Genomic DNA, 27618 nt, shown 5'->3' with positions numbered 1-27618 from the left:
ACATGTCTCTTGCTCCTCTTGGCTATCGTCTATCCATCACACTTATCCACAATTCCTACATCTGCTCAAACAAATCTTGCACAATACGCACCTAATTCTATGGCACAATGGCTACACCTCAATTTCCATGGTTCTCCTTATAACAGCCTCTCTCGGACTCTATGGTTGAGGGGGAACCATCATCTTGTAGCCCAACGCATCCTGCTCTATCTTCTTCTTTATCTTCCTGATCTCTAATTGTACAATTTCTACTGCACCGTTGTAATTTTTGGGGCTTTCAAAATTGACCTTTTCTCTCACTTAACATGAGGTCTATCAAATTTGGTGTACTTTTAAATGGACGAAACATTCCTAGAATGCAACAATTGTCAACAAGGCCACCTAGGGAGGTCTAGGAAGCACCATGCACATAAGCAAATGGCTTCATGATGGGATTGCTCATTGAAGGCTTTGGGGAAATAATAATGTGCTTGAAATTGTTGCTCGAAGTGTAAGTCAATATAGATATAAATTTGAACGCACAAAATTATATTGGAATGCAATGATTGTCGAATAAGCCCAACATAGGTAGGACTAGGAAGTGGTGGGCTGCTTACAACTTTCAATAGTATACCATATTTTACATACCTAACAACCACAACATTGCAAGAGATACTAGCTGAAAGTCTCATCATGAAATTTTTGCATCAATGTACACAGTCGTTTAACCACGACCTCAATATGCAAACATAAAGAATTGCATCTGGTGAAAAATGTTTCCATGTTAATTTTCTTGCATGATTCCCCATGTCTTTAAGATGCAACCATAGGTGATTTCATCTAGAAAAGAAACCTTCACTCTGCATTTGTTGAGATGTTGTCTCTTAGAATGCAATGGTTGTGATATGCTGAAAAGCGATAGGACTAGCAAGCAAACAATTGGTTGTTTCAGCCAATACAAAGTGAGAACTTCTCTTAAGATGCACTCACTATATGCTTGCATCTCGAAGGCGTAAGACATTATGAAAGAAGTTGTCTTTGTAAAAAACTTCATGATGAGATTGTTCATTGCAGGTCTTAGAAAGAAAAAATCTTGCTCGGAATTTTTTTCCTCAACATGCATGTCAATTGTGGTGTACTTCTAAATACACAATTTTTTTTTGGAATGCACTAATTGTCGGATAAGTAAGGGTGTCATTTTTAGAGTACATTTATAAGATGGTACGCCCACTATGGGCAAGGTCTGGAAGCTCTAGGTTATCAATCTCCAAAATCTCTCGTCTATTTTGCATCTTGAAGTTATAGTGCAATTACTGTGTACATAAAGAAATTCATCATTAGATCTTTACCTAGCAGATTTTGTCTCACAATGTTGTGGTTGTCATATCTATCAAATATGGTATATTTTTGACAACACAACGAGATATTTTTGAGTGGGTTTTGTCTCGCAATTTTGTGGTTTCCATTTTTGTCAAATATGGTATATTGTTGATAGCACAATGAGATCCTACCCTAGATGTGGTCTGTTGGAATGCAATGGTTGCAGGATATGCCAAAAAGGGAAAGGACCAGCAAGAAAGCAATGGGTTTTTAAAGCTGGTATGGAATGAATGTTACTCTATAGACGTAGTCACCTATGCTTGCATCTTGAAGGCATATGACATTATGCAAGTAGTTGATACTGGAAAACATATTACTGATGAGATGGTTTATTGCAAGCACTTGGAAAGAAAAAATATTGCTTGGAATTGTTGTGTTCAACATGTATCTTTAATTGTGTGTCGCCTGCAGCGCCAGGAAACTTTGGGACATCTTCAACAAATAGAGATTTGGGGCTTTTCGCCCAATGTAATTGATAATTCTTTTGGCTATCTTCAATGAATGCAAAACAAGAATTTTCTCCCAATGCGAATGTTGTAGGTGTCTTTGAAAGCATGTGGATAAAGCAAGATATTGGGTAAACAAATTCATGATGAGATTTACATTCAAGGTCTATTGGAAAATAATATCATGCTTGCTTAGTCGACATGTGTGTCAAGTGGGAGATACTCTCCAAGTGTAAACGCCACTTCTTGCGTCTTGAAAATGTGGTATTATGACTCTTCTTGTATCTTGAAGCCGTGGTATTATGCAAAATGCTAACGTGAGCAACAAACACACATGAAGTTGTAAGTCATGGTGGGTAAGCAACTACGTTATCACGCTCGCCAATGCTTTGATTGACATGCATGCCAAGCACAATGTACTTCCAAAAGCACAACAAGTTCTTGAAAAGCTTCCTACTTGGAAATCCTGATGTCCATTTACTTCTATGCATGTGTTTGGGGAGAAGTGATGCCTCTATTTGTGCTATCTATACTATTGATCGTAGTCAATCATCATAAAAAACAATGTACTTACTCTTTCCCAACCTCTGTCATACTCACTACAAGAGATATATCACATGCACAACATTTAAGCATGATTACTCAAGTGTCTCCAAGATTCCCAAGCCTATTCTTACTATTGTATATAGCTTGTGTGGCCATCAACAGCCTCTTGCTCCTACCCACCATGTTCCTCATGCAATTCTTCCATTCCTATCCCTCTATTCTATCACTTTCCTAAGAATCTAGGGCGATGTAGCATCACTCCCAACTATAACCTTTGCTTTTGCTATTTATTACATCTATGTCCATTCCGTATGTTTTTAATTTCTTTGATGATGAAGCTCCTACTCCAACATTTTCTTAGTGGGGACTCATTCAAATTGTCATATTGGAAGTTTGACACCGCAAGAAAAGATTTTGAATGATGACTCATGGTACTACCTATTGTCCATTGTGGATCCATATTCAAGCAAGCTGACGCAAGAGAAAATAAATAGAAGTAGGGAAAGGGGGAAGGAGGGGGGGGGGGGGGGGGGGGGGGGGGATGGGATTGTTAGCCGCCATCATCATCTCCCGAGGGGATTTTTGCCAAGTAGCTCCCCCACATTATTGTGTTATCACCTCTACCCCATCATGCCTTTCAACTCTGCCAAGTTGGGAAAAGTTAGAAAAAGAAGGCCTCTACCCCACCTCTAGGATGAGAGAATAGGAGTTTGTACATGTTCTAAATCACTTGACTCAATCTACATATAGACAAAGGCTAAAGGACGATGCTGCATGATTTTGAGATTGGACCACACTTTTCCTTTTGTGCAATATCATTGCTAAATGCAGCAGGAGTCCACTCGTGGTACAAAAAGAACATCAAGTTCTTGATGAGTTTTTTGCTCAAAATATCATATCTTGGAATGCGTTGATTGTAGGATGTGCCTAATATGGTTGTGGCATAGAAGCTCTATTCTATTTCTAAATGCAAAGGGAAGGCCTTCCACTAAATGCAATCACCTATGCTTGCACCTTGAAGACCCGAGAGCCATCGCACATGCTTTGCAATGGTCTCGATATAATCAATGGGAAAAATCCAACGATTGAAAATCATTACAATGTGCACATGCACATGCACCTTGGTTACCTATCCATTGATTATCTAATTGCGCATGTGTTTGTCTTATGCATTTGATCGATGAGAGAGGACCTGCCTACAATATCTCCGGGGGGATTCACTATGGATTTCTGTATGGTATCACGTGAGTGTACAAGATGGGGGTTTTTAGAGGTCAAACATAAGCGTATACAATAGGGGTAGCCCCCCATTATTTCATGCTCATACCGTATGCATAAGGGAGGGGGGACCTCCCCCACGGAGGGGGGCGAGGCGGGAGGGGGGAATATTAAGTGCTTATGCCATAAGACACATTCCCTAACAAGACAATTAAAGAATCTTTCACATGAGGGTGTTGTTCTTGGTATTTCAAAGAGTTAATTTACTCCACTAGCAAACTAAGATAGCTATACCAATGAGAAGATATGGTACCTCCCTATCCTCTCCCTTAGCTAACATCTTTAAGACTTGTTCAACAAGCTTCTTGATTTGTTGGGGTTGATGCTACCATAAACTTGACTAATCCTCTTTTATGTAGCCCCTAGGCATCAATATCTTGGACATTCAAACCCTCATTAGCCTCTTCAACATCATCATCATAATCATCAATACCACCATCTGCATAGCCTCCATCTCCACATTTGCACCCTCAATTTAATTACTGTTGTCTTCTTGCACATCATCCAAGTCAATCTACTCTTCTTCTTCTTCATATGCAAACTCAATAGCAACACCAATGGCATGATCAAGGGTGATTGAATTTTTGGAATCTCAAAAGATTCCCTATAATATATACACAATGGACCTAGTAGGGGATACCACATGGGAAATTTAAAAAAAAAATGCTCATTAGGGGAAGCGTGGGAAGAATAGGACGTTAATGGAAGAGCAGAGGCATGCCATGTGGATGCCATGCTTTTATCTTACCTATTTGAGAACTCTCTCTCTCTCTCTCTCTCTCTCTCTCTCTCGCGTGCATCACAAAGCTAAGGTAGAGAGGCTTCGCAGGGAAGAGGCGAGTGGAGATGATGCTAGTGTTGCATGAGAGGGTGCTCTATGAGTCTCTCTCTCTCTCTCTCTCTCTCTCTCTCTCTCTCTCTCTCTCCATGCATGCGAGGGTGCTCTTACTTTGACTTTGTCATGCACTAGGTGTGTGGTCGCTCAGGGAAGTGCTATGGATCCATCAAAGCTTGCCTTCCCCTGCATGCAGCCGTGCATTGAGTAGACCAAATATTCTTACGTATCTTCTAACAAATGAATTTTATTATAAACCTCCCCGTTGGTAGACCCAATAGTAGGGGTGGTAGAGTCAATATTGCATATGAAAAAAAGTCATTGGAGAACTCAAACCCAAGTACATGTTTTATATTGGCTGATCTATCTTTCTGTCTAAACGTCATGTCTGGCTTAGGACTGGCTCTGTTCCTAGCCCTAGTGTCCCTCCTCCACCCCTGTCCGTGTATGCATCCCTCTCCCCTTGTTTGCGCACACATCCGGCCTGTTGTCACCTGCACGACCCTTCCACATCCATGGCTTGTGCTTCTGCTAGTGTCAATGGGGAAGTGGTAGTAGGTTCCACCAACAAGCAACATAATGTGAGGCAGACGTGGCCTACGCTACAAACAGCAGGCACATGTGCTAAAGATGCATCCTGGAAAGGCCCTTAAGGGATCCTTCAAAGAACTACTCTAGCAGGAAATTGGTGGAAATGTCAAGTAAAGTTGAAGGAAAAACTGACTTAGAGCCGAACGGTGAGTATCATTCAAAATCTTCGTTATCTAGGTCTCCAGATGGCTCAAGCAATAGCAACAAGTCTATTTTTACAAGAAAACAGTCCCTCCTTTGGGGGTTGGAATTCACATTTTTCCAATACTGAGTCATAAGCTATTTAATGGATCACCTGCACAACACAACACTTACAACTTTGTTAGTGTTAGTACACACATGGGGGCATTACTATTCTCTATTGTCATCTTTTCCAAACAACGATGGAGTCTATTTGAAGAGTATTGTTTATGGTTAGTTGTATTGAATATGGCTAATGACTCTTTAGAAGTGTCAACCTCTTACTAAGTTCTTTAAGATGGCAACATAGTTTCCACTGAATAATTATTTCTCACCCTCTCTTGTTTGATACAGGATTGGTACCCGTACAAAAATATTTTTGCATTGGTAGATGAATTGGGAATACAGCCTTTCACAAAGTGGACCTAGTCTTCTCAATACTCGCCCAAAGTTTTAAAGGTATTTCAAGTCGTAAAGGAAAAGAGTAGCTTGAGGATAAGTTTAAGCATCACGCCAATCTCATAGCATGTTGTGGATGTTGACAGGTTGAGTCACCAATTTTCTAGGCACAGCCACGTTTGCCCACACCTTTGGGAACTTTCATCTACAGGTAGGTTCTTCTCTCTCACAATGTTTGCTCTGCCTACCTACTTTTACCATATTGATATTTGCGACTGTGAATCATTTTCCGAGTGTAATTTAGTTTGCATTGGAATGTAGTTCAAGCAATTTTCATTCCTTGATCATCTTACATCCTTACCTCTCATGTATGCAGGTAAGATTCATGTTTCCCTCAGCATGTATGTGATAATGCAAAACATTTTGAGGTGCTGATGCATCCTTATGGTTTTAATAGTGATCAATTTTGACAACAATGGTGCTTCATGGAGAAACTATGACAAGAGTGAGCAAAACGGCAAAACAAGAAGCTGAAATGCTTGTATATAGCATGACACATTCATGTCTTTTCTGCTCATCCATGAAGGAACTGCAAGAGGATTGTTTAAAGAGTTTGGATGCTCGGAGCGTCTTTATCCAGATGCTTTCGATCCTATGTTATTGGTGGGCCTTTTTGCCCCAGAAGAGAAATGTAGTGCAGCAACAGCACTTGGCATGCTTTACTATTTCATTCTTGCTCAACAGGTGCCAATTCATTGAGAAATTTCTGTGCTACATTGCTCATGGAGCACGCACATATTTTGTAGATGTTCACATGAGGAGGTCACTTCTTGGCCATGTTTTCTTTGAGATTTTGGTTGATCCTCCAGTGCTTTGCATCAAGACTTTGATGTGGTGTGGTGTAGAGGAATTGTTGGAGAGAAGAATTTTAAGCCTTGGGTACATATTATAGAGCAAGAGGGGTGTGGGTGCCACTTTCTTACAAAAAGAAGAGTCACTAATTTACATGTGGATGAGATGAGTGGAATCGTCAAGGATGTGGTCTGTGGAGATGAGACAATACCTGCAGATGCTGTTGTCTTTTCAGTGGGCATTACAGGGATGCAACGATACACATCTCATCTCATCTATATAAAGTCCCTTAAGTGTTATTTTGTTTAAGTAAATAAGTGGCTCCAAATGTTGTTATAAATTTTCTTATTTGCAGCTCCTCTCTCCAAGCTAGGGAAGAACTTTTGAATGTTGCAAACCTTGGTGCCATTGATATCCTTGCAGTAAGACTGTGGCTCGATTGCAAGGTGTGTAAATCATAAGCTACTACAAAAGGAGAACTTAGGTGGCATACAACAGTTGACGTCCTTCCTTGACTTAGGATGCTCTATTAGTTTGGATTGTCTGTGAAAAATTGCACCCATCTGCTCAAGCTCATTAATTTCCAACATCAAGATCTGTTTTCTCACAACTGTTGTTAGCAGAGATAGAGGTGATAACAAAGGAGTGTGCAAAAAGGTGATGATCTTGGAGGCAAGCCATTTCAACTTGAGCCTTTAAAACAAGCCCCTCCCATAATATTGATGGACGCACCATCTCAATGTGATCCAAGTGCTAAGCCATCCTTGCTAGCTCCTGTTGTCTTGGCCTTGACAAATTATGGACACTAGCCAAGCTCTCCTGGTATTTCTTAACACTATGGCTATAAATATGCAAACCCTAAATTTTAGTGTTGGGCACTCTGCTAACCGTGTGCTGGAACTAGGCACATGGAAGTTTTCAATTGGCTTGTATGTTATAGACAGATTTGACACTTTTTTTGTAAATTTTCATATCTTAAGTTGTTACATGGTCTGCCTGTTGAATGAACCTATTGTTATTATGTTTTCCACCACCTTTGCCAAGTTTATTTTTGCTAGAGGATAGGTTCTATCATATTTTCTATTTTGTTAAAGTCTTTTGGCACTCTTGGGTGTCGCTTCATTTTTTAGTCTGGTGGTACATTATGTCAAAAAGTTATATGGCTTGAGGCTTGCTAGCTTCTTTAGTAAGATGCTTGTGATGATTGTTTGCAATAAGAGACAGAAGGCAATATTAGGAATCTTGATACTTTTTAGATGCTATAGGAAAACGCCAACTCTTTGTATTTATATTGCTTTTAAGAGATGTAATTGATTGCCTTTTTCCCCCCCTAGTGTGAAGGTCTGCAACGTGCACAAACTCTGCTTAGTGGATCTCTCAAAGTCATTAATGGGGTAGGAAAGCGGTTTAGGAAGGCTGATCATACCTATACAATGGGTGGAAAACTATCCAAGAAAAAGAATGTAATCTTCATTTGGTGCTTGAAGTTGTTTCTTGATACGATCACAAAGAGTTGATGTGCAATTTTTGTCTTTTGCACTTGGCTTTCTTACACCGATGTAAGTGCTTGCTGATCAAAACATAGCTGCATGGTTTGGCTCTACTTAGTTTTTCTTAGAGAAAATTGTCTTTTACAATAGTACAATGTATCAAAAGATTTGAATGGGACTCATTCCTCTCAAGGAACCTAAAGTATCCAGGCCTACACTGTACATTCGTTTGTGGAGCAAGAATGCGTCTTGATTTTGCATGTAGAGCAGTCAAAAGTAGCATAAAGTGAAGAAAAAAATTTGAAACCTTTTTGTTAATGGGATGGACATTAGGACACTAAAAAACAATGATGCCTTGTGTTAAACTGCTATGTATGACGCTGTATATTTCAGTATGGGTAGATGCCCTATTTTTTAGAAGTATTTAGAAGGACGCAAAGAAGCATGCTGACATATGTGCTGGTCACTTAGTTTGTGCTGCATGTGGTTGGTAAACTTTCCAGATGATGGTGGGCAAGCAATTTTCTTGGTGTAGATGTCTATGTCAACCGGTTTTGCCTAATCATCGAGCTTCTAAAATTGTTATGTTACTAGTATACATAAAATAGTGGGTCATTACATTGCGTACGAAATCCGTATGAGGGGGGATGGCACATTGCGAAGACGTCCGTATCTTGTATGTATGTAGGGGGTAGGTTAGCATGTAAGATACCGTACATAGGGGGGTTTCTCTAATTTTGATGCACGCAGGTGACATCCCTCTATTACTAATAGTGAATCCCCCGGGCAATATCTAAGTATGCTACATTGTAATACCTGCCTTGTGTTGAAATTTCATGCAAACTAGAACATTGTCTACCACACGACCTACAATAAAATTCATGCAAACTACCATTGCCTATTGAATGCCCTATAGCTCTCTATAACACACACACACACACACACACACACACACACACACACACATAGAATGAACTCACTGGTAGCTATCACTCACATGAACACAAGACAATTCGTACAAACCATACCATTTCCTATTGAATGCACTATAGCTCTCTATAACACAGACACACACACACACACACACACACACACACACACACACACACACAGCCAAGTCTCCCACTAGAAGATATGCTAAACCACTCAGACATGGTGTGATGTGGAAAACTACATCGCTATCTAGTAACCATTGTGGAGAGAGTGTGCTATCCATAGACAAATCTACAAGAGGTACACTCGAGGCAAGCATGAGCACAGTGGTTAGCTTTATCTGCAAACGTGTTTCTTTAAAAAAAACAAAGGACTAGAAAAAAATTCTTGTTAAATTTAAGAATAGTTAACTGCACATCAAATGCATTATCTTTTAAAGGCCATGAAGGAAAAAATTGATGCAAAGTTTGTTTGCCAAGAAAAGATAATGAAAGTAGACAACTTGAAGTACAAACAAGCGGATACTAGGGGTGTCATCTAAATTTACAAGGTGCTTCAAGATTGGGATAACCAGTGGATATCGGTATTTTGATAAAGTGATGCCACACTCAATGTATAAATGTTCGGATAGGTCAAAAGCAGGTCTCCTAAAGTAGTTGGCATCAAATTTTGGCGTAGAGGTAAGTGTCCTTCAATTTTCATAGTCCTTTGTGAAGGAGTGTTGGAAACATTGGCAAGGATTCTATACAGAAGCAAATAAATGAAAAAATATTGAGTAATATGGAACAACAATCTCACTACTGTATGATGCAATGTTTAAGATAATTAAAGAGTAATCGAAGTGAAATCTAATTACATTACATCATTGCTAATGGGTATAATCGTACATTATTTGGATAATGACTCGTGAAAATAATGATGAGAGAGGGTTTTTCTTGTTTATGGTTGATAATTGCTTACATAGTTGTATCTGCATTATAATAATCCAGGTAATAGTCAATTTGGGTGTTGGTAGCTAAAAGTGTATCAAGTCAGAGTTCTCCTATGGTCATCATTGTTAAGGCCTAATGTATCTTGAGGGTGAAAATTTTACCCTAGCACATTATGATTATTCATGGTGTTTACAATCTAGGCAATGAAAGTATCAAAATAAACTAAGAGACATAAATTAAAAAGGGTAGAGAGAGAGAGAGAGAGAGAGAGAGAGAGAGAGAGAGAGAGAGAGAGAGAGAGAGAGAGCACAAGAATTGGTGTAAATATCTAAGAAAGCTCTGCAAACAAGAGAGTTCATGGTTGTCTTGCCCATGTGTGTGTATGTGTGCATATGGGTACATCAGCAATGTATACTTGAGTAACGATTGAGGCATCCGTAATAGCAAAGGGCATATTTATAGACTGGGTCAAAGGGTTTTCCAGCAAGGTTTTTCCTAAGCCAACAAGACCCATGAAAATCAAATTATTCTTCTATAACTCCACATGGTCACCATCTCCATCTTGTTTATTAAACATATTTATCAAGGTACTAGGAACGTTTGTGTGATCTTAGGCTAAATGTAGTTGAAGATTTGAATCTAAGAATTTGAATTATTTTCTTTATGTTTAACATCTCAGGCATAAGCGGGGTCAGTATTGAACATGTTAAGACCAAGAGCTCATACAAGATTGGAGAGTTTAGGACATAGATGATAATGCTAACTGTACGTGCGTAAATGTTGATTCATGTCTACTATGTCCTATCATCGTGTCGATCGTCATCTATACTTCTAAGGTGGACCTCTTCAAATGGCCATGAGAGTGATCAAAAGTTTGCATCATCTTATTAATCCTACGTTTGGTCAGGTCTTTGAAGTGTCGGGCGATAAGCAGTGGCATGTGACTGTGAATAGAGGGTTGTAATATATGTGTTAATGAGGAGCATCTATGCAGTTATTTTTGTGCAAGGGATGATGGTGCTCGTAGGTAACCCAGACGAACCTATTTGATTGGTGCAAGTTGAAATGCTTGGTGAGTTGTTGTGGGGAGATGGTGAGAAGAATTTCATATTGAGAGAGCGAGAGAGAGAGAGAGAGTAATTGAAATGAAATGCTATATTAAACGTCTTCAAAAGGTAAAAATGATTGACGAGACAAAAGTGATACAATGCTTGTGGATCTAATCCAATGTCTGGGTACAAAATTAAAATGAAGTAAAGTGAAAGACTAAAAAACTTAAACTAAAATCCTAAAAACACCAGATTAAAATAATAGTCATCATCGTCAATGCTTGAGAATGCTTGGCAGTGGGCGTGGTTAGAGAAAGTATTGCTTCAGCCATTGAGAGGTTCGTGAATGTCCGCTTCTGTAAGTATGCGTGCTGGGAGGGAGGGGAGAGAGATAGTTGGGGGCGGGCCGAGGGGGGGGGGGGGGGGGGGGGGGGGGCAATGGTCGGGGGGATTCAAGATCTATAGAGAGGGGAGCACGAGCTCTAGGGAAGAGGAGGAACACCATGCTTGGTAGGTTGGAGGCTGCCAAGGAGCACATGGAGTTGAGAACTTGAGGGGCTATTGGGTAGTGCAGAGAATAGGGTCCAGAAATGTCGAGTACAAGTAAGGAGGTTGGAAAGGGGTGAGAGAGAGAGAGAGAGAGAGAGAGAGAGAGAGAGAGAGAGAGAGAGAGAGAGAGAGAGAGAGAGAGAGAGAGAGAGAGAGAGAGAGAGAGAGAGAGAGAGAGAGAGAGAGAGAGAGAGAGAGAGAGAGAGAGAGAGAGAGAGATGGCGATCATAAGCCACTGAGAGAGAGATAGCAAAAGGCCACTGCATGGGTGGTGGATGGAGGTTGCTGAAGGAGTACGAGCGGAAGTGCGACGCGAGAGAGAGTGCGAGAAGAAGAGCACAACGATATGGTGAACTCCCTCTGTTGTAATGTGTAGAGCATAGTGAGTTCTTATTAGGTTTTTACAAAATAATATGTGTACATATCTGGCGGCCCGCCCACTTACCTGGGCGACCACATTGGGATTTATACCCCAACAACCTCCCACTTAAAGTCGAATGTGGTACTTTAAGTGTGAGAGAAGCTACTATACAAGCTAATATACAAGAGATGTAGAGAAGTGATGTACTACCCTATACCTAACTGCTTGCGAAAATGCGCAAAGCTCTCTGAGGGAAGTCTTTTTGTAAGTAGATCAACAAGATTTTCTGTGGTGTGAACTTTGACAAGCTGAATTTGCTTATCCTCGAGCATTTCCATGATGAAATGATACTTCACATCCACATGCTTTGTCTTTGAGTGATAAACTGGATTGCGAGCCAATTGTTTAGCACTCTGACTACCACAATATAACACAGGAATCTCTTCTTTGATTCCCAAATCTGTTACTAGTCGATTAAGCCAAATTGATTATTTGCATGCCTCTGATGCTGCAACATATTCAGCCTGTGTAGTAGACTGAGTAACAAAATCTTGTAATCTAGAATGCCATGATACTGCTCCACCAGCCAATGTAAAGACATACCCTGACGTAGACCTTCAGTTGTCTAAGTCACCTGCATAATCTGAGTCTGTAAAACCCTTTACACTTAGCTCCTGACTCCCACAACATATACGCATACTCTTTGTAGCTTTCAGGTATCTCAATATTCCTTTCACTGCCTCCCAATGTTTCTTGCCTGAATTTGACATGTATCGACTTACTAATCCCACTGCAAATGCAATGTCTGGGCGAGTAGCAATCATTGCATACATCAAACTACCCACTGCAGACACATATGGAATATTATCCATTTCAGCTTGTTCTTCCTTAGACACAGGACAATCTTGTTTGCTAAGTTTCACATATGGTGGCAATGGAACACTCAATGCCTTTCCCTTCTCCATATCGAAACGTTGCAAAACCTTGTCAATATACTCTATTTGAGATAACCAAATCAACTTCTTTGATCTGTCTCTCTCAATGCGCATACCAAGTATATGACTTGCCTCACCCATGTCTTTCATGTCAAATGATTTTTCCATCTTTGACTTCAAAGCTGAAATGTCTTCCAAGTGCTTGCCAGCAATCAACATGTCATCCACATACAAAATAAGGATCAGCCAACTACCTTCCTTAGCCTTCTTTGTATATAGACAGTGATTGAACTCACTACGTTTGTAGCCTTGAGAAAGCATAAACTTGTGGAATTTATGGTACCATGCCCTCGGTGATTGTTTTAAGCCATAAAGACTCTTTAACAACTGGCATACCAAATCTTCCTTGCCTTTCTCAACAAACCCTTATGGCTGCTGCATGTAAATTTCCACATCTAAATCACCATGCAAGAACGTTGTCTTGACATCATTTGGTGCAACACCAAATCTAATATGGCAACCAATGCAAGAAAGCATCTCAATGTAGTTATTGTGACCACCGGAGAGAAGAATTCATCAAAGTCAATGCCTTGTTCTTGCTTAAAGCCCTTGGCAACAAGCCTTGCTTTGTACTTTGGCTGACTATCATGAGTGGTGATCTTATACCTGTAAACCCATTTACAAGGTAGAGCCTTTTTGCCCTGTGGTAATCTAACTAGCTTCCATGTTTGGTTTTTATGCAGAGTTGTCATCTCTGACTGCATGGCCAATTGCCAATTCCCGGAGTCCTTCATTTGCACTGCTTCCTTGTAACATGAAGGCTCATTGCAATCAGTCAACATGACATAGTTCATAGATGGAACAAACCGATCAGGAGGTCGTGTGATACATCCAGATCTACGCAAAATAGGTGGCTCAGGCTCAGCCACAACCTGTGGTTCCAATCTATCCTGTCCTTGCTCCTCTTGAGCCCTGACATTTTGTCTTGCATGTGCAGGTCCATCTTCTTGGGTCCATCTTCTTGGAAGACAACTCTTCTAATCTCCTCAACCCTCTCCGGTTTAGAATGATATTTAGATTCATTAAAGTGAACATCATTGCTGCGGATAACCTTTCTAGATTCGGGATCCCAAAGTCTGTACCCCATCTCACCAGAATTACCATAGCCTAGAAAGATGCACTTTTTACTCTTTGGCTCAAGTTTGTTCCTAAATTCCTTTGGAACGTGAGTATATGCCTCACAACCAAAGACTCTGAGATGCTTGTATGAGGGCATTTTGCCTGACCATACCATCTCTGGCACTGAATCCTTCTGCAAAACCTTGCTAGGAGATCTATTTATAAGATGAACAGCTGTTGATACAGCTTCAGCCCAAAACCCATTTGGTAGCTGTGCATTAGACAACATACTTCTGACCTTCTCTTGTATGGTCCTATTCATCCTCTCAGCAATACCATTTTGAGGAGGATTGTAAGGACCAGTAAGTTCACGTTTTATACCTTTTGACTCACAAAAGTCCTGAAAGGCCTTTTAAACATACTCTCCACCATTGTCAATGCGTAAGCATTTAAGCTTCTTGCCACTCTGATTCTCTACAAGTGTCACAAACGTTTTCAAAACACTAAACGCTTCATCCTTGTTCTTGAGAAAGTAAACCCATAATTTCCTCGAGTAATCATCTATAAATGTCATAAAGTAAGAAGCTCCCCCTAGAGATAGGTTAGGCATAGGTCCACACAAATCACTATGAACAAGTGCCAACTGTGTATCTCTTCTACTGCTTCTATGCTTATGTGGATGCTGTGTTTGCTTACCATACAGACAATGTTCACAGAATTCAAAATCATTAAATGAAAAGCCAAGAAAATAACCAGAACGAGACAATATTTCCATTCCCTTCTTGGACATATGTCCTAACCGGCTATGCCACAAAGAAACGTTCGGCTACTCGGTTACATTGATTACATTTTTAGAGACATTTGATACATAAATCATGTAAAGTTCTCCAGACTTTACTCCATGTGCTACTGTCATAGAACCCTTTGATATCTTCCACATGTTCTGTCCAAAAATGGTGATGTAGCCAGCATCATCAAGTAAACCTGAGCTGATCAAGCTCTTTGTAATTGCGGGAACATGTCTCACATTCTTCAGCATGAAAGAAGAGCCATTCTGAAACTTCAATTGAACATCTCCAACACTGAAGATCTCACATGTCTCCCATTGCCTAGCCGAACATGATCTTTAGTGGTCACATAAGAGGTAAACCACTCCTTGTTTGGAGACACATGAAGTGATGCCCCCGAGTCTATAATCTAGTCACTCAGTGCATGTCCATCAGATGCTGTAAGAAGAGCTGATTCCATTGTATTCTTCAAGAAGTAGATGTCTCTTGACACTAGACTGTCATCCTCTGCAACAGTGTTTGTCACATTTATTTCTTGAATCTTCACTGAGGACTTGTTCTTCTCACCATGGTCTTCAGATTTCTCTTTGCCTTTTTCTGCTTTCCATTCTCTGCAGTCTCTTTTCATGTGACCCTTCTTGCCACAATGGTAGCATTCTATGTCACTCTTGCCTTTAGCATTGCGGGACTTGCTACGAAACTAATTCCTCTTTCCACCTTTGTACTTTTCTTTGGTCCTTCCCCTGACAACTAAGGCTGTTCCTTTGCCTTTGTCCATTGTCTTTCTGTTGGTTTCTTCATTAAGCAGACTGCCTTCTACACCTGCTATGGTCAAACCATCTGGAGGTGCAGAATTACTCAAAGATGTGTGAAAAGTGTCCCAACTTTTCGGCAATGTGATCAACAGGAACATAGCTCTAACAGGTTTATCAAACTTGACACCTTGAGATGACAACTGACTGTAGATGGTGTTGAATTCATTCAGATGATTGGACATAGGTGTCCCTTCTTTCATCTTCAAGTCAACAAGCTTCTTAAGCCAGTATACCTGTGAAGCTGCACTCTGCTTCTCATAAAGATCACTCAGCTTTGTCCATGCTTCATAAACCGACATCTCGTCTGCTACATTGAAGTAAACGCTTTCTGCCAAAGTCGTCATAATGGTATAAAGTGCCAATTCATCCATTTTGGTCCATTCATCTTCGTCCATATCTTCTGGTTTTATCCCCTTGAGCTTTATAGGTTTTATCTGCTTCTTGCACAATGGAAAATTGGTTCCATCCAGCTTCTTGATATTGTAAAGAGCAGTATCCTATGATCCAGCCATAGCTACGCTTCACAGTAGTTTACTTTCCTGGGAAAAATTCGGCAGAGTTTCCCTTGTAAACTGACCTCTGAACCAATATCAACCTGTCAAATGAACCAAGAAAGCTTCAGATTTTGCAAAAATTTTGGCAGAGTCTCCTTTGTAAAATGGCTCTGGTGTACTAAAAAAACAGACCAAAAAACAGCTCAAAAAACCACTGTCTCTCTAACACTGTAAGCTGTGGGTAAACCTGTCCTGCACCTGTACTGTCTCTCACTGTCCTGTCACTGTCCTATAAGCATAGACTGCGACAATGCCTCAACGGCAGTAAAGCAAAGATGCAATCCCAACTGCCTAACTCATAGTCAATACATCCTAGCTGCCTATCTAAGGGTGCTCGAGGGATCGGTCCAAGATCTGTATCATCGAAAAGATCTCAACATTCGAGAATCCCCCAGCTCAATAAAACCTCACTCGACCCTCAACAAAGGCTGCAGTAAATCTCACAATACATAGACTTCCCACAAAGTCATACATCCACAAATTTCCCACTGTATGTTGTAACCGCTACGGTGGTTGTTTGCTGCCTGACTCACAGCCAACAAACCCTCAACAGACACACATCATCTCTGACAATACATCCCATGTGGAAGTACCTGTAATGTCAGGATGAGATCTGGAATATCAAGCAGCAAACACAAGCTACCTGATGAACTAGTGGATGTCGCCTACAGTCTGTGTGTAGATGCGCCCGTGTCGTATGTGACACGCTTCCAAGAACTGTGAGCTGTCCTTCGATGTGTAGACAGCCAAAAATCAGCACTCTGGGAGTGCCGATATCCTCAACACCTGCAGTCGTAGGCCGAAACCCCAAATTTGCAGAGTCGGATCCGCACCCGCCTAGACAATGTAGTCAAAAATGGCCTGCGCAGAACTTTGTCGAAGCCGAACGGTGGCCGAGATGACCTCCGAATGAAATTCTGAGAACACCAATCTGAGCAGGTGACTCTAGCTTCCTGCAATGCTGCCCCGAGCCTTGATCTGAGCACTGATACCAGTTGAAGGAGAAGGAGCGGAAGTGCGACGCGAGAGAGAGTGCGAGAAGAAGAGCACGACGATATGGTGAACTCGCTCTATTGTAATGTGTAGATCATAGTGAGTTCTTATTAGGTTTTTACAAAAGAATATGCGTACATACCTGGTGGCCCGCCCACTTACCTGGGCAACCACATTGGGCTTTATACCCCAACAGTTGCACCACCAAGTTTGACCACTTGTTTGGTGTGTGCCATGACTCAGAGAGAGTGTAACAATGATGAGGGAAAGGGGAACCAACTAAGCCGCAAGAAGGGTGTGCATCAGGAGTTTCCATGCATGGCGAGTGGGTGGTTGAAAATGTGTGTGTGTGTGTGTGTGTGTGTGTGTGTGTGTGAGAGAGAGAGAGAGAGAGAGAGAGAGAGAGAGAGAGAGAGAGAGAGAGAGAGAGAGAGAGAGAGAGAGAGAGAGAGGAGAGAGAGAGAGAGAGAGAGAGAGAGAGAGAGAGAGAGAGAGAGAGAGAGAGAGAGATTCTAAACGCCTGTCTATGGGAGTGTGCATGGGAGTTACAATTGGCAGGGTGTGGTGGCGGCCAGTTCTACAGGAGGGACTCTCGTTGGTCAATTTTGGTGGGCACTTGAGTAGATTTTCATGCAGGTGATGCGATAACAACAACAATTGCCTATAGGTTATGTTAAGTATAGAGCCCGATTTACCTCTTGTAATGTTTTGTATTAAAAACACACATTTATAAGGCGCCTATTATGAGGAGAATCCATTGTGCGTGAAGAAAAATCACTCACCGGAAACCAAAAATTTCACTTCCAATTATGGTCAGGGACGGCAGTCGAAAAGTGGTCAGAAAACAGTTTTGTTGGTCAGTGGCCGGTAGTCAATCACCAATGATTGGAAGTCAATGGCCGGTGGCTGAATTCAAAGGCGGACTTGTCTTCTCAAGGATAGCCACACATGGGCGAATTGGAGAGTCCAATTTGGACTTGTCTACAGAAGGGCGGCTACAAACGGCTGCCTCTCATAAGAGAGGGCAGCACTTTTGGCCTATAAAAGGAGGCCTTTTCTACACACAAAATTGGATTAAAGAGGTGAAGCATTGTGAAGGTGGTGCAACAAGCTGGGTGTGAGGTGGTGAGAGTGAAGCAAGGTGGGAGCTCTATTAAGGGTATAATCTCTTTGTAGCCTACTTCTTGTTTGAAGTACTAAAGCCATTGAGTGGCTTCTTTCCTATGGATGTATCCCACATAGGGTAAACCATGTATATCGTATGTGCGCTCTCTCTCTCTCTCTCTCTCTCTCTCTCTCTACTCTATAATCTCTCGTGTGTGAAAATTTGTCTCTCTCCATTAAGTAAGCTACTCTACTATTTATTTAGCTACATCCTATTTCCTAACAAACTGATATCAAAGCAGGGTTTGTTTGTAGCTAGAGTATCTCAAGGAAAGGATTCCTTGAATTGAGTGGGAGTAATGACGAAGGAAGGGAAGCTCAAGATTGAGAAGTTCAATGGCAAAAACTACCAACATTAGAAGATTGTTTGGTGGACACAGCGGACTGACACGTAAAAGGCGGATGTACACCAAACCTTGTTGTACTCACTCATTTTTTCAAAAGAAGTGGTGTAATTCTGCTAATAAGGATTCCCAATTGTCAAATATTTTGTCATGCCCTCTTAACCTCTTTGAGTCTACACCCCTTGTAAGTGGCATATGGCCGTGGGAAAGTCCCCTTAGCTCTTAAGTCCAAACCCTTAGTTTTGACTAACACATTATCATTAGCTGAAGAAAGTCTTGGACGTCGACTATGGGAGCTTCTTGCTGCTACAACTTGTAATCCGCTTTTCTCCTTGCCTAGCAATCAGAATTTGATTCCAAATAGCACAATGTGTTCCTTGTGTCTTGCTCTACAGTCTAAGTGTAATCAAACAGGATAAAAATAGAGACATTAAAGGAATGATGGTAATCTAATATGGGGAGAATGATAGGGTTCGGGGAATTGAGGATTTCTCCTAGTACCACCGCACCGAATAGGTAAACGATCTTCTGTTGGTAGAAGACTTTCCTATCTACATAGATATTCACATGCATATGCTGCAAGAATCTGAACGGGAATGTCGTCGGCCCGTTTTCCATTATGCACAGAGGGTGGAATACTTACTTATAATCTTATCGTGTCAGTGTTGATGAGTCGGCACATCCACAAGAGGTCGTTACCTTTCATGGGCTCTACCTTTCCTTCGTTGCTCAGCACGTACGGGGTGATGGCAACGCGTCTGACCACTCCCAGCCTTTTTGGCTAACAGCAATTGTAGGTAATTTTCGCAATCGGCGTGTTGCATGAATTCTACTCCATTCAGCTGCAGCTCGTCTCCAACCCACTGGGTCTCTCCCATGGTAGAGAGCTTCTTCAGGATAAGTTGTACAGGGAGAGGAGGAAGGTCCTCCACTCACTTCCTAAAACAACGAGAGCATTAGCTGAACCACTCTTCTCTAGGACATGGGAATCTTCTCACCACTTCTTCTTCTGGATTGTCGAAGTGGATTGGTAGCACTCGCATGCGTCGTGCAAATTGGTAGCCGACCTTCCGCCGCTTAGCTTCAGATGACTTCTTCTTTGACAAAGTGGGTACAACCTGGCTCTCTGAGCTTGAAGCACTTGCTTGGCCAGATGCCTCTCCCTTCAGGGTCATGTGTTTCTAGGCTAGCCTATAGTCCCCTTGCCTTTGGCTCGAGCAGACCCTTTAGGACACTTTGGAGTGATATCTTTGACTGCAGTTTCTTTAGGGAAAAGAGGCCTCACCGTTTGCTTCCCTTCCTTGACGTGAATGATTTCTTTGCGATGAATGTCGATGTAGATGACTTCAGCCCTTTCGCTGCCTTCGTTGCTGGCACTCATCGACCATGTGCCTTGGTTGACAAATGTGATGGCACTTCACAAATCTCCCACGTGATGCTTTTGATTTATAGTTAGAACGAGCGACACAAGATGGAGAATTTACCTCTTGAACGCTGATGACACTGCAGCCTGACAGTAGCACCTCAATGAAGGTGGCTAGTGCCTCCTTCATCTCCTCTTCTTCCGTCCTCCAGTTAGAAAATTCCTTCAGCCACTCGTCCATGATTGATAGTGGGCGTCACTTTCAGCATTGTAAACTGAAGGGTCTTAGAAAAGTCCTCCGTGGGGGCACCAAATGACGGACGCAAAGCGGACCCTGAACCCCGATGGCCTCTAAAACTCTGGGGGCCAAATGGCACGCCTCAAGCCTGCCACGGTAAAGTGAACAGGGGGCACCACCTAGCTTTGAGCGGCTAGGACGCAAGACCGCGGTGATATGAACACCGCAAGCCTACACACCGAGAGAGAGAGAGAGAGAGAGAGAGAGAGAGAGAGAGAGAGAGAGAGAGAGAGAGAGAGAGAGAGAGAGAGAGAGAGAGAGAGAGAGAGAGAGAGAGAGGGAGAGGGAGAGAGAGAGAGAGAGAGAGAGAGAGAGAGAGAGAGAGAGAGAGAGAGAGAGAGAGAGAGAGAGAGAGAGAGAGAGCACTTGCAAATGATGAAAACCCTCTGGGGTGTGAGGGTGAATTATTTCTGCAATATTTACAAGGTGGCATGCTGTGGTGGTAGAGAGGTAGGGGGAGGAGGTGGTGCAACCTACTTGGTGCGTTCTCTAAGGCGGATCAATGATTGTGAATACTTACCACCAAGAGCGTGCATACGTGTGTGCATCCATTGGAGTCGAGAGATGGATGTGGTTCCCTTCGCATGGTGCAATTCCCAAGGCAAACCCAACACACAAGCCCCCTCCCCGTGATGGTGATAGTGTCAATCCTTCCTACTACACTCTACCAAATGCTTGGTTCCTCATGAATTGCCCCCCCCCCCCCCCCCCCCCCCCCCCCTCGATAGTGACCTCTCGGTGCCAATTTATAGGTGTTGGCTGCTTGGATTATGGTAATCCCAGTGTGGTTAGGGTAAGCTTAATCAGGGAGACAAAGAAAGTGGTGGGACCAGTGTGGCTGACCCTTGCTTTGTTTTGGGGAGGTTATTAAAAGATCGGAATCTCTAGGTGGGCCTTTGTGACCATCACCTAGAGAGAGGATATTTACAAAGAATGGAAATTTACAATGGCTCGGGTGAAAACTAAAATAATGATGAAAATAACCTATAAATTACTTGGATGGCATCGTGGTTGCGTGTTGCCGGCGAATGGCGTGCTGCTGGTGCGTCGGTGTCGAGCGTACTTCTTTTCGGAGTCGGCCGGGGCATGCCTTCGGCACATTTTCCCTTTTTGTTGTTGGCGGCGCGTGCTTTGGATCCTTCTCCTTTTGTTTGTTGATGTCGTAGTCGTTTTCTTCATTGTATCTGTGGTGCGGTGTGTATATGTGTGTGTGTGTTTATGTATTTGTGTTGTGCGGGTGTGTGTGTGTGTTATATAGGTAGGTGTGTGCGAAAACATGTGTGGGAAGGGGGGGCTATATATATATAATACATAAATAGTTTTTTTGTTTTTTTTTCCTTCTTCTGCCGGATGGCCGGTGGCCTGTTCTCTGCGCAAGGCGGATGGGGGAGGGGTTGAATAGGGGTAGAGAGTGTGTGTGTGTGGTGTGTGTGTGTGTGTGTGTGTGTGTGTGTGTGTTTTGCGGACTGCGCTACCCGTGAGGGTGTGTGGGTGGGTGATATGCGGATTGCTGTGCACAACGCGAGGTGAATGGGTGGGTGTGTGCGTGCTTTGCAGACTGCTGTGCATAGCTCGATGGGAGAGAGGGGAGAGGGGGGGTGATAGTATGTGTGTGTGTGTGTATGGTGTGTGAGGCGAGCCTATGCGACTTTGCCCGTGAGAGGGAGAGAGAGAGTGTAAAATTCCTTGCTTGCGTGGCCTGAGCGCCCGGATGAGAGAGAGAGAGAATCCGCGCTAAGAGAGAGAGTGTGTGAGGGAAAGGGAGGGGTGAGGCTTTGGGATAAGAGAGAGGGAGAGTGTGTTAGGGAGAGGGAGGGGTGAGGTTTTGGGATAAGAGAGAGGGAGAGTGTGTGAGGGAGGGGGAGGGGTGAGGTTTTGGGGAGTGGGGTATGGGAGATGTGTGGGTGAGAGGGAGAGGGGGGGGGTTCATTGTCTTGCATGGGAACTTGAGGACGAGGGGGGGGATAAGTCAATGGGTGGAGTGAGGGAATATATCTGCGGGCCAAGAGGGGGGGGGATGAGGCTTAGGGGGGGGGGGGGGACGAGGCCAATGGAGGGTGAGGCGAGCGGGTGGGGAAGTGGGAGGAGGGGTCGGGGAGGGAATATTAGCGGGCCAAAAGGGGAGGTGGGGAAGAGTGGTGGTGGTGGTGGTGGGGGGGGGGGGGGGGGGGGGGGGGGTTGGGTAATGTGTGGGGGAATGTAAAGGTGAGTGTAAGAGTGAGTGTAAGAATACGGAGAGCGGAAGGGGGGGGGGGGTTCATGCGGCTCACACAGAGGGAGCACGAGAGAGGGGTCGGGAGTTTTTCAGAGCTTCTGCCTGGCTGGGGAGGGTAAATTGGGAGAGAGAGATATTAGGGAAGGGGTATGTAGGGAAAAATGAGGGAGAGAGATAGAGAGAGAGTTTTTATCCAATGCCCGTAGGGGGGGGGGGGGGGGGGGGGGGAATAAGCTACGATGGGGGGGTTACTGAGAGTGGGGGGGTGAAATGAATTTTTTTTTCTTTTATTTCTTTGATTTTCGAAAGTCGGCTATCACCAGGTGTGCGGATGGATGCAGCAGGGTGAAAACTATGCACTGCGAGGTCATTTTTTGGCCTATTCCGGGTCCGTTTGAGGTCATCTAAAAGACTAAGGGTGCCCAAGTAATAAAGCTAAGTGTGGTAACTGAAAAACAAGAGAGAATACCAGAAAAAAACATGGAGAGAAGAAGAGGAACAACCGCAACTATGTTTTTGCTCATTTTGGAGCCTGTTTTGGCCGTAAACTGCTCATCCGAGGTCGGATTTGAGCACTTTGACATTGTAGATTGGGGTTTTGGGCCATTCCAAATGCGATGGCGTTTTCCATTTTGCCAAATTCCTCACTGTTTTTCTTCTGTTTTGGCTGTGTAAGTTCCTCCTATGAGCGAAGCTTCTGCTCCAATTTGTGATTGTATCTGACATATTTTACCCATATTGTGTGAGCTATTTGCCCCATTGGTGTTGGCCCAAGCTCAATTGTACATTAACATCAGAAGTTCTCCTCTTTTGAGCTGAGTTTTGTGTGTGTGTGTGTGTGTGTGTGTGTGTGTGTGTGTATGTGTTATCTCTCTCATTGTGGAGTGGGCAAGTGGATAGTCTCTCTCCTCTGCGGTGTGTTCCCTGTCTCGACCAGGTGGGTTGTATAAGCCGAGTGGTGCCCCATAGTGTGTGTTCACATCACCTCAAGAGTGTGTGTTGGGTCACTATAGAGGCGTTCTGTGTGTTTCCATCCCCCTCACAACGTGATCATCTATTGCCAAAGATACGCAAGAAGTTCAAAGAACACAGGTTTGCACATGATTTTCTCAGAGTTCCACTATAAAGCGAGACTATGGTGGTACACGTGAGGAGAAGTTCTTGAAAAGAGAAGCTTTCTCTTTAGGGTTTTTGGGGTTAACATCTAAAGGTTTAGTATCTTACAAAACATTTAATGATTTGCCAAAGTGGGAGAAGCAGTACATTTCAAGTATCTAAAGTGAATTGCAAGGATGTGATGTGCTTGAACTAGATGATGTGATTTCAAGGATCTTTGCAGAGGTTTCTTATGTAGATACTATGTTAGAGCTTGAGGAGATTAGGCGATAAGGTTAAAAAGCGTAATTGAAGTGGTTAAGTTCCACCCAATGGACATGTATGAGGAGCTGGGCATATATGAGGCACTTATGCATATTGAGGATGATTCAGGTAATGCATTTGAAGCACAAGTAGAGACAAAGTACAAGACTTTTGCAAAGAAAGTGAGACAAGTGGCTACACCTCTGCCATAAAGAAGTGATGGGTTGATCAAAGAAGCTTCTTGACAGCCTATGCTCAGGAATCCAAAGAACATTGGGCATAAATTCACTAAGGAGACATTGCACCAATTGTAGATTGGAGAAGATGGTTTCCTCAACAAAGAGGAAATTTAGTGCTTTCAAGGTATGCTCAAAAAACACGATAAAGCTTTTTCTTTTGAGCCGAGTGAGATTGGATGTGTCGATCCAAGTGTTGTTTCACCTATAGTTATATTCAATGTTCCTCACATGCCATGAAGCTTACATCCTATTCTAGTTCCTAAAGCACTTGTCAAAGCTTATTGATATGATTAATGAGAAGATGCAAATGGGAATTTTGGAGCCATCATGTGCACCATACTCCAACCGATGGTTCACTTTTCCAAAGAAAAATGGTAGTTTAAGGTTCATATAGGACATGCAGCCGGTTAACAAGGTAACACTCTGCAATGTGGGTATTGGCCCACTTGTGGATGAATTTGGTGAGGCCTTTGTAGGTAGATCTATTTACTCCATGGGTGATCTTTACTCTAGATACGATCAATTTCATTTATCTTTAGAGAGCAGGGATCTTATTACGATGCACACTCCTCTCAATTTGGTAGGGATTTGGACTCTGCCATAGGGTGCAACTAATTATGTAGCTCATATTATGAGCGGAATGAATAAGGTATTAAAGGACTTTATCTCTCATGTTACTATGCAATTCATTGATGATCTACCAATTAAAGAATGTGAAGAAGGATCCAAAGATGAGGTAAAAGATCAGAGGGGTGTCGACGGTTTGTTGCTCAACATACTGCTGACTGTGATGCTATTTTATCTAGCCTATAAGAAGTTAACGTAACACTTTCCGAGAAAAAAATCAACTTTTTTGCTGTGCTAAATAGGTCTTAATTGTGGGACATATGTGTGGCCCAAATGGAAGGCGATCGAGAGAGGTTAAAGTTGAATCTATATAGAAGATGAAAGAAACATGCACATCGATCATTGAGATTTGGAGGTTTTTGGGTGCATGTGTATTTTATCATATTTGGCTGCCACACTTTCCTCATGTTTCAGAGGTGCTTTATCAATTGCTAAGGAAGGGTAAAAGGTTTGTATGGGAAGAAGCTCGTATGATGGCCATGAGAAAATTGAAAATGTAGCTTCTCGAGGCTCCTAACTTGAGAAAGGTTGACTATAAGTGTGGAAGGCGAGTGATCTTAATTGTTGACACTAGCCCGACATGTATTGGTTGGGCTATAGGTCAAGATGATGTAGAAGGACACAAGTATGCAATTCGATCTGGAGAAAATGTGCTCAATGCTTGTCAACGAGGTTACCAACAAGTTAAGAGATAACTTCGGGGCGTTGCTACTTCTCTAAGGACTGATAAAGAATATTTTATTGGAGCTTCAATCATGGTAGAAACAGATTTCTTGCCACTGATAGGGATGATTGAAAAATGCTCTACTCTGGACATTGCCATGCTATGATGGATAGCCTATATTAAGTCTCTCAACCCTGAATTTTGTCATATTGTAGGTAGAGATAATCCTGTTGCAAATATGTTTTCAAGGGCGAGATATGAAGATGAAGATGACATGCTTACCACTAATGATGATGTGGGCTTAAATTTTTATACCTCTTCTCATTTACGTGTAAGTTGTGGTACTCATGATCCTGTTTTTCAAGTCTTTTTTGAAGTATGAAGGAGAATGTCTTTTGATAGGCCATTACCTAAGTACTCTTATAGGCAAGAGAAATGCAGTGATCAAGAGTACAAGAGGTTAAGGAAAAAGCCTCTTCTGGCTACTTTTTAAAGGATGGTCATTTGTAGAAGCAACCAAAGCGTTCAAGAGGGGTACCACAGTGGGTTGTTTGTGATAAAGAAACAACCCACAGCTTATGGGTTGGACACAAAGAGGTAAGGGAAACTTTGTCAAAATCAAGGATCACTATTGGTGGAAGGGAATGTACAAAGATGCTACTTAATTTGTGGAGACTTGCTTAGTATGCCAACAATATCCAAAATGTACGGCATTGAGATGGATTACATCCTACTTATCCACTAGCTGTGCATTACAAGTGGCTAGTAGATTCGATTACAATGCCTGTGGGTGTTTGGAAGATGAGGTATATTGTTTCTGCTAGAAAAGATCTCACTAATCAGGTTGAAGGAAGAGCTTTGCGTACAAAGGCTACAAGTATTGTATGAAAATTTTTGCTTGAAGATGTAATTTCCAGGTATGGCTGTGTTGGTAAAATCACTGCTGATAAAGGAGACCTAGATGCAGATGAAGCTACACATTTCTTTGCTTGTATGGGCATTAAATTGGCTCTCACTACAACATACAATCCAGAGGGTAATGTTAAACATGAAAGAGAGTAGCACCTATTGTTAAAGCTTTAGAAAAGGCATGCTAAGGACATATTGGTGATTGGCCTAAACTCCAACCATTTGCTTTATGGGCTGATCACACTACAAATAGTTTTGTTACAAGTTTTATGCCATTTGAGCTAATGTATGGGAAAAAACCCATTATGCCTATAGAGGAAGCAGTTATTTCTTGGGCCATAATGCCATGGGAAGAAGGTATGTTTACAGAAGATTTTCTTGCTTTGTGCGTTTGCCAACTTGAAAGGCGTTGGGAAGATATTGAACAGGCTAAAGTGGAGCTTAAGGAAGCAAGTTTAAAGAATGAAGCAACATTTGGTGGTAAGCACAAACTATGAACTCATGCTATTAAAAATGGGGATTGGATCTTGTATATGAAAGTAGCTGGAGAATCAGTACACTGCTTTGTGAAAGATGGTTAAATGATGGTTTGGACCATATGTAGTACTTCATGTTTATGATAATGTGAAATATAAGCTATGTGAGCTAGATGGCAGTAAGCTCAAGGTGCATATTGCAAGAAAAATATTTAAGTTGTCTAAGCAATGAGAAGGTGAGATTAATGTTGAAGATATCGACACAGATCAACCTCTTGAATATAATTCTATGTATGCACCATATGATGAGTCTCATGATGCTCTTCATGATGCTACTTAAGTGCAGTTGGCATAGACCGGAGGCTGTGCAGGTTAAGAGGGGTTGGATGTTGTGCAGCTCCGCTTCCATGCTAAGAAAGATACCAGGAAGATGCACATCAAGCTTAATTGAATCTTACCAAATTAATGATTCGTGTTGAGGGCTTGCTAACAAGCTAGTTTTACAATTAATGCACACTAGATGCGGCTTTAAAGGACGAACAGATGCCTTGATGATGCTAAAAAGGAGTATGATTGAGGTGATCACAGATGAAAGATTATGATCTAGAATTGTAGTTCTTGAAGTTTTCTACCGGCCTGTCTTTACGGCTCATCGATTGGAGCTACGGTGAAAAAATTATGGCAGTTTGAAGTTTGACTCAATTGTAGAGAATGGATGGTCCTGAAGTGATCAATTTGTGGAGTATGTAAATATTTTCAAATCAGCAATTGGAGATATGGTCACCAAGTTATTACCAGCTTAGGTTTTTGCAGGTGCCAGGTTGTTAGCCGCCTCGATCGATGTGCCATATGGGAATTTTATAGCCTCAACAGGGTTTGTATGTGGTCTATGCAGCTTGAGAAGTCTATAAGAGTTTATGGCTTGTCAAACAGAGTCCAAGTTGATGAGATAATAT

The 27618-nt window shown here is 42.2% G+C and overlaps 1 pseudogene; it reads left to right on the top strand.

Annotated features, from left to right (window-relative positions):
- Window positions 1-1515: 1515 nt before the first annotated feature.
- On the top strand, window positions 1516-26339 carry LOC147452868 (uncharacterized; annotated as a pseudogene).
- The last annotated feature ends 1279 nt before the right edge of the window (window positions 26340-27618 follow it).

This window comes from Adiantum capillus-veneris, chromosome 8 (assembly GCF_014529385.1).
Source record: "Adiantum capillus-veneris isolate H3 chromosome 8, ASM1452938v2, whole genome shotgun sequence".
NCBI classification, from domain to species: Eukaryota; Viridiplantae; Streptophyta; class Polypodiopsida; order Polypodiales; family Pteridaceae; genus Adiantum; species Adiantum capillus-veneris.
The sequence above is the reverse complement of the archived record's forward strand: the minus strand, read 5'-3'. Positions and strand labels throughout refer to the sequence as shown.